We start from the raw sequence: 8,487 nt of genomic DNA, 5'->3' as shown, positions 1-8,487 counted from the left end.
TGAAGAAAGAAGTCCAAGCTGCACTGAAGGCATTGGTGAAAAACAAGGCTCCAGGAATTGACAGAATGTCAATGGAGATGTTTCAACAAACAGATGAAGCACTGGAAGTGCTCCGTGGTCTATGCCAAGAAATTTGGAAGGCAGCTACCTGGCCAACTGACTGGAAGAGATCCATAGTTATGCCTATTCCCAAGAAAGGTGATCCAACCGAATGTAGAAATTATTGAACAATAGCATTAATATCACACACAAGTAAAATATTGCTGAAGATCGCTCCAAAGCAGTTGCAGCAGTACATTCACAGGTAACTGCCAGAAATTCAACCCAGATTCAGAAGAGGACATGGAACCAGGGATATCATTGCTTATGTCAGATGGATCTTGGCTGAAAGCAGAGAATACCAGAAAGATATTTACCTGCGTTTTACTGACTTTGCAAAGGTAACTTGGCTGTGTGGATCATAACAAATTACGGATAACATAAAGAATGGGAATTCCAGAACACTTAATTATGTTCATGAGGAAACTGTACACAGACCAAGAAGCAGTCATTCGAACAGTACAAGGAGGTAGTGCGTGGTTTAAAGTCAGGAAAGGTGTGTGTCAGGGTTGTATCCTCCTTTCACCGTATTTATTCAATCTGTATGCTGAGCAAATAATCTGAGAAGCTGGACTATATGAAGAAGAATGGGGCATCAGGATCGGAGGGATGCTTATTAACGACCTGTAATATGCAGATGACACAACCTTGCTTGCTAAAGTGAAGAGGAGTTGAAGCACTTACTGATGAAGATCAAAACCTACAGCCTTCAGTATGGACTGTACCTCAACATAAAGAAAGCAAGAAGCCTCACAACTGGACCAATAAGCAACATCATGATAAATGGAGAAAAGACTGAAGTTGTCAAGGACTTCATTTTACTTGGATCCACAATCAATGCCCATGGAAGCAGCAATCGAGAAATCAAAAGACATACTGCATTGGACAAATCTGCTGCAAAACACCTCTTTAAAGTGTTAAAAAGCAAAGATGAGGACTAAGGTTTGCCTGATCCAAGCCATAGTATTTTCAATCGCCCATATGCATGCAAAAGCTGGAGAATGAACAAGGAGGACCAAAGAATTGATGCCTTTGAATTATGGTGCTAGCAAAGAATATTGAATATACCATGGACTGCCAGAAAAGCAATCAAATCTGTCTTAGAAGAAGTACAGCCAGAGTGCTCCTTAGAAGTAAGGACGAGAAACTTCTCACATATTTTGGACATGTTATCAGGAGGGACCAGTCCCTGGAGAAGGACATCATGCTTGGTAGAGGGCCAGCAAAAAAGAGGAAGACCCTCAACAAGATAGATTGACACAGTGGCTGCAACAATGGGCTCAAGCATAATAATGGTTGTGAGGATATCGCAGTGTTTCCTTCTATTGTACAGAGTTGCTATGAGTAGGAAGCAACTTTACGGCACCTAATAACAAGTGCAGATTTTGGGAAAAACAACCCTAGGACCCTTATCCACATTTTAACATTACGTTTTCAATAAATACTTATTGATTTGGGGAAATGCCCACTTGAAAGGGTTAAATGAAAAAAGGATACAAAACTATATATGTAAGTTTGATGTCAATTGAGTTGTAAATATATTTGTGTAGGAAAAAAGGGACTAGAGAAAAATATTTCTTAAAGGATCGCTATTTGGAGTGGCAAAATACAAATAATTTTTATTTTCTTTTTCCTTGTAGTTTCAAAAATTCCTACAATGACTTTTATCTAATCAGCAAAATTGCTATTTAAGACATATGTATAAGCATATATTCACTTATTCATCAAATACTTACTGAAAACCTACTATATACTAAGTACTGACTATTCCAGATATTGAGGACAGAGTAAACAAAAAAAGACCCTGCCTTCACGGAAAAAATTCAAGCCTAAGGTGCAAAATTGAAGGCGTCTACAGAAAAATTAAATATAGAATAAATTCCTTATATATAATATATTTAAATTTGAGTTATTTGAGTTATTTGAGAAATTGGGCACTACATTCTTTGAGCAATTATAAAATATCTTATGTACTTTTCTAAAGGTGTCAGGCTCCCTCTCAACTGTATGTCCTAGCCATCAGGTAAAATGGTACCTACTTAGTAGCACAATCAAATCTTCAGTTTACATTTTTAAAAACTTAAACACTTAAGAGGGAAGCTTCATACTGGTGTGAAATTTAGGAAAGAAAAATATTTGTTCATTAAATAAATGATATTCATTCTTTTTCCTCTACTGATAAATTATAGATTAAAATAAAAGAAGTTCAAAAAATATCTTCTCATGCAAAATCTAAAATTTCAGTGATCTTTTTCCTTTAACAGTTCCACTGATAATCCCATGTTGATACCACCTTTTCAACTCACTAGATTATATATCTGCATTTTTAAAAATATGTTAATTATGGTATTAAGAGTCACATGATTGGGCATACCCATGATCTTCTTATTCAAGATTCTTATAACCCACCTCTTCTGTTTGGAGCCCTTTATCCTGAAAGTAAAAATCTTTATTTTCCATTCTGGGCTTCTCTCTAATTTAGGTTTCCTCTTCTTCTCAGCTGCCCTGATTATGACAGAAACTAGTGGTATTCAATTAAACCTCTTAAGTAAGTTAGTGTTTTGAAGGGACAGATTTCTTTTTAAACATAATTAACATATTAAAACACAGCCCAACCTACAGCATTCAGAATTGGGTTATTTCTACAAGGTGGTTAAATCATTTTCAGTATTTATTTATTAAGACAAAACAATAAATGACACACAAATGATCAATTTGGAGAATTAAAAATAAGAAAATGACACAGATCAAGAATATTTTATTTATGTATACGCCACTTACAAATTCATAAAAAATGTACCTTTTTGTAGAGAAAAACTTGAACAGCTTTTTTATCAGAAAGAACACATACTACTAGACAACCTTTTTTATATATAATTTTATATATAATCAGTAAGAAAATATGTCTGGATTTTTTTTTTTTTTTCATAAAAATCTGTTAAGTGTTCCAATCATTTCTGAAAAAGAAAATTACTGGACTTTTACTTGGGTCAATCAGTAATGAAGATATATTTTCAAAAGATTTTCTTTGTACAAATCCCCATCTACTGCAATCACAAATACCAAGAATGGCATGCTAAAATAATTCTTTGAAATCTAACTAATTTTATGTGTAGAAACCTAGATACTACTGCATATGATTAGTAAAAGTAGGAATAGCCTTAAGAAACAATTCGAAAAAGATGTTTAGCTGTTGGCTGAATTTGTTTAAAATTTTTACTTGGAAACATTTGTCATCTAATTGCTGGAAACAGCTCCTGATAGTGAACATGACAAAGTCAAATGAATTGCTAATTAACAACAACAACATTATTGTGAAGTGGTTAGGGGTGCCAACTGTGAAGCTAGACTGTACAGGTTCATAGCTCAGATCTTAGATGAATCTCTTATTCTGGACAAATCTCTTAGTTTGCATCTCAGTTTCCTTACCTGTAATATGTAGATGATAACAATACATAATTTGGTTGTTGTAAGGATTAATTAATATATGCAAAATACTCGGAACAGTGCTCTACATTATAAGCATTACTTATTTTTATTACCATTATAAAGGCAGCCTAAGTTTCTAGAACTATTGTATCACATTAGGAAAGAGCACTATCTGGATGAAGATTTATATTGGCTTTGCTTGCTACAGTTTATCCTAGCCCTTATCGATTTCAACAATGCAAAAGCCAAGACATTGGCATTCTACGGATACTTTCATATTTTTTTAAATCGCAGATAAAACATCCACAGACAAGTAAATCTAGGGTATAATGTTGTTAAAGAAAGAATAGGAGAAACACATATTGTTAAATGTTCTCTTTTTCACACTATTTCTGATAATGAAACTATTAGTCACAAACTACATTATAAGTATCATGCCATAAAAGGCAATTTCTTCATAGAACAATATAAGACTGTGCAGATACTATGCTCAATGCATTTTTTTCTTAGTCTTTAGTAAAAGAACCATGGCACTTTACTTCAAATACATTCATAGAAAATAATCGTCAATATTCAAACTTGATATTTAAATATGCTTTTTAAAACTGAAAATTCCAAAATATTGAACACCGTTCTTCAATGACATACAGAAAAATCTGCATTGAAAATATCTTCTAGTTCACGTTTTCTTCTTATATTTTACACCATGGGTCATCATGAGTCAGAATCAACTCGACAGCAACTAACAAGTAGTGCTAAACGCTAGTTGACTATTTTTAACATTACATGTATCTGTAATTTCATGTAAATGCGACTTTAATTTGGATTCTTATGTTCTCCCTAATGCAGTAGTTCTTGAACTTTAGTCAACATCTCAATTACCTAGAGTTTTTATTCAAACAGATTCTTGGAACTTCTAGAAATTCTCATTCAGTAGGTGTGGGCAGGAACACAGGAATTGGCATTTTTAGCAAAGCGTTCCAAAAAAAAAAACCCAAACCCATTGCTGTCAAGTTGAAAAGCATTCCAGATGATGCTTATGTAGGTAATTCATGGCCAACACTTCGAGAAACACTGCTCTAATGGCTTACTGTTTGATATACATGCTACGCTTTAAATGTACAAGACACTCTGCTTAGTGCTATAGATTTAACATGAATTCTGTGTCAAGGAAGACACAGTTCAATAGAAGAAATAAGACATACATATAAATAATTTATAGTAAAAAAGGAAGAAATTATTGAATACCTTTTTAAAACATACAGATAAAATACTGTGGTAGCTCAGGGGAGGGATTGATTACTTCAGGCTGAATCTCAGGGAAATTCTAGTAGGAGATAACATTTGAAATGAGTGTTCAAGGCTGTCTCTTTAGACTGAGTGGAGAAAATACGCTTGTAAATGATTCTCTCATTGAATGATAAATGTGTCTATTAATATTGCTCCTCAAACTCAGAAAAACCATTCCCTACCTCTTAAATTTTATATGCTGGTTTATAACCTGGGACATGGTCTTACGTTGTCCTGTACATCCATCCAGCAGCTTGATATGCTTCTATCTCTCCGGACATGTTCTTGAAAGGACGTGTTTTAGTAAGTTTATCCTCTGAAAGATAAAGTCACCTAGTGGATATCGATACAGAGTTAACATACTTATCCTTTCCTAAATCTTTAGAAAGTAAATAGGACTTAAGCATAGTTGAAATGGGAACCCTTTAGGCAGTCTTCGGTTCTAAAATCTCTACACAGGTTGGCATCAGGTAGCATGATGAAAGAAATGATCAAAAAAAAAATAAAGAGAGATTTTACAGTTTAGAAGCCATTGTTCTAAAAGCCAAATAAAACTAATTAGAAGGCATAAGACTTTTCTGCTTCCTGATTATGTGGCATTTTGTTTAACACAAATGGCACTCCTATGATTTGTAGTTTTAAAAAATTCCAGGATCTTCCCAGAAATTGTAGTGAATAGAGAATCTAACCAAATACTGCTGAGCCCATTATAAATCATGGCAACCCCATGTGTTACAGAGTAGAACTGATCCATAGGGTTCCCTTGGCTACAGTCTTTACAGAAGCAGCTCTCCAGGTCTTTCTTCCACGGTGGTGCTGGGTGGATTTGAACTGCCAACCTTTAGGTTACTAGACGAGAGTAAACTGTTTGCACCATCCAGGGACCTTCCTTGGAGATTAACCCTTCCTCATTTAGAGAAATGAGTTAGCCAGACAAGCCCCAAATTGGCTGTTTTCTCATCTCCATGCCTTTGCACAGAGCAATCTCTCTGCTTGGAATGCTTTTCAGGTCCCTCTCCTCCTGGCTAATTCCTATTTAGCCTTCTAAACTCAACTAAAGCATTCCCTTCCAGAACCCACCAGCCTAGGCTGGCACACCCTCCTCAGTGTCCCCATAAAATCCTCTGCATTGCTGTGTCTTAACATTTATCAATATATAGAGGCAGCAAGATAACAAACTTTGGAGTCAGACACACCTGCGTTCACATCCTGATTCTACCACTTCTGTGTGACCTTGGATAAGTTACCTAATGCCTCTAAGCACTAATTTCCTTATCTGAAAAATAAAGAATAACAGCATATAATGTGCTTAGTATGTCATCTCATATATAAGTTAGTAGTAATTATTATTATTATACTCACATTGATTGTACTTGCTGGTTAACTTGTCTGACTTTTCCTCTAAATCCCATACTTCCTGAAGAAAGGAACATGTTTTTGATTTCTGTATAAGCAGCGTTTGGCACAGTACTTGGCACATAGTAATTTTTTTTGATGAATAAATAAATATTACTCCCATTATAGTAGAATTAACTTGTCATTTGAAATCTTTTCTGTAATGAGGTGGGAAAACAAGTGAATAAGTAAATAAAATAAACTCCGATAATGTCAGTTTCAAAAGCAGATACTGTCTTTAACCGTAGTCGTATTTCTTTAGGATTTACTGTTAATTATACATTATACTAAACGATTCATGCTTGAACACAGCTGAGCATATATACCTAAGGAATTAAATATCTACAATAATTTTTTTCATGGTATATGTTAACCACAAAAATTACCAAGCCACACATAAGGCTATCTTTATTTAGACAACCACTTAGAAAAGTTAGAGTAAATAAAAAGCTTTTTAAGAACTAAGAAACTCAACATAAAAAAAAAAAAAAACAAGGCTTAATTAAAATCTCCTGTTATAGTCCTTAGGGAAAAGAAAAGAAATTCAGTTTCATGGTTTGGTAATTCTGAACTATGTAAGAATATAAAAATATACTAATTACTTAATGTAATATTTAATGGACTCTTCCATTGTAATGTTCAATTAGTTGGTTTGAGTAAGAGTATAACCTTAAGGCACTTTTTACTATTCACTTGAAAGGTCTCATTCTAGGAGAATACTTTTAAATTTGATCTTCAATGTGTTTTAATCTTCGATATATTTTTTACAGACCTGTACTAGGAAAAGCTGTTACCACTCATCCTATTTTCTTCTCCTTTTCTTAATAGTCAAAGATAGTTTTAATACTATACGTTGAACATAAACTGGATAATATATAAAATGGAATTCTGGCTCTAAAGGACAAGCTTTACGTTGAGCCATTTTTTAATGCGTTATGCAAAGGAATAATGATTTTACAACAGTAATGATTCTAAAACTATGTTAGAGCATATGAATCCAATGATGGGGTTGTACTCCATGACACTTCTAGAATATAAGTGATCATTGCTTTGTGTTAATTTATAACCAGAATGTGTTTTATTGGCTTCCAAAAAAGCATATACTGAGCATGTGACATTAATACAGATTTCTTAAAAAAAAAAAAAAAGTTTCCTTCCAAAATAAGTAAAATAACTTAAAAAAAAAAAAGTTTCCTTCCAAAAGATGTTTTGTCGAGTAAATGTCTACTGCAGTAGGCATTAAAACTGTACAGAAAGTAGATACCTTTGGCTATTTCAATAATTAATACTAAAATTGAAAAAACTAAATAGGATTAATCAAGTACTAAATGGAAAAAAATATCTCTAGGCATCTTAGCAAGTAAACAATAGTATATACTTTTTAATTTTTGCCATTGTTATGAACTATATGCCAAGTTACTATTTTTTCAGTCTACTATTTAAAGAATTTCTAGATATAACATTGTATTTCTAATAAGCAACACTTGCTGTTAACTTTTTCTTTTTTTTCATTAGACACAAGAGTTTAGAGAAATATCTGATGCAAAATCTGTAGACTGTACTTTACCACAATATATAAAAAGGGAAAAAAAAACCTCAGAACTTTAGACTGCTCTTTACTTTACTGGTATCTGAACAAGATGGACTTTTTAGGTGGAAAGCAAAATAAAAATCCAACCTCCTACCCCCACCACCACCAAAAAAGGAGGTTAGTTACAGTTAGCCAGAAAAGTGGATATTTTATAAAGAAAAAAAACACATCTACAGAGGATAGAAGCAAGAAATAACCTATCTTTAGAGAATCTCAGTGAGTTCAATAATGCTGGAAAATCCAGTAAGGCTATATTAGAGGGAAATGAGACTAGTGGCAGGAAAATCAGTTGGGAAACTACTGAAGTAACCAAGGCAAAAATTGTTAAGAATCTGAACTAAGCAACGGTAGTGGTCAAAATTCAAACTTCATTTCTACATTTGTATTTCCACTGAGATTTTTCCCTGTAGGAAATATGTTTACAATGTGTAGAATGAAAATCATAAAATGAAGTTCATAGCTATACCCTCCCAAGTCAGACTGCCTAGGCTCAAGTCTTGATGATACCACTGAAAACTTAGGCAAGTTCTTTTACTCTTTGTGCCTAGGCTTTCTCATCTGCAAAATGGGCTAATAACAAAACCTATATCATGTGTCTTTTCTGAGGATTAAATGAGGTAATAAATGTAGAACAGTGCCTGAACATGCTCTCAATAAATGTAATAGCAGCAAGGAAGTGGGGC

The 8,487-nt window shown here is 33.7% G+C and overlaps 1 long non-coding RNA gene across 2 annotated transcripts; it reads right to left on the bottom strand.

The window, feature by feature from the left end:
- Positions 1–856: 856 nt before the first annotated feature.
- On the bottom strand, positions 857–6,676 carry LOC111751768 (uncharacterized). Of its 2 annotated transcripts, XR_002786841.2 has the most exons (4): positions 6,181–6,676; positions 6,015–6,094; positions 5,001–5,134; positions 857–2,604 (listed from the first exon to the last, which is right to left on the bottom strand). It is a non-coding gene; the product is annotated as an uncharacterized LOC111751768 (long non-coding RNA). The 2 variants fall into 2 exon arrangements; XR_010318248.1 differs by lacking the exon at positions 6,015–6,094.
- Between the last annotated feature and the right edge of the window lie 1,811 nt (positions 6,677–8,487).

Source organism: Loxodonta africana, chromosome 18, assembly GCF_030014295.1.
Source record: "Loxodonta africana isolate mLoxAfr1 chromosome 18, mLoxAfr1.hap2, whole genome shotgun sequence".
Taxonomy (NCBI): Eukaryota; Metazoa; Chordata; class Mammalia; order Proboscidea; family Elephantidae; genus Loxodonta; species Loxodonta africana.
This window is presented reverse-complemented; position numbering and strand designations above follow the sequence as displayed.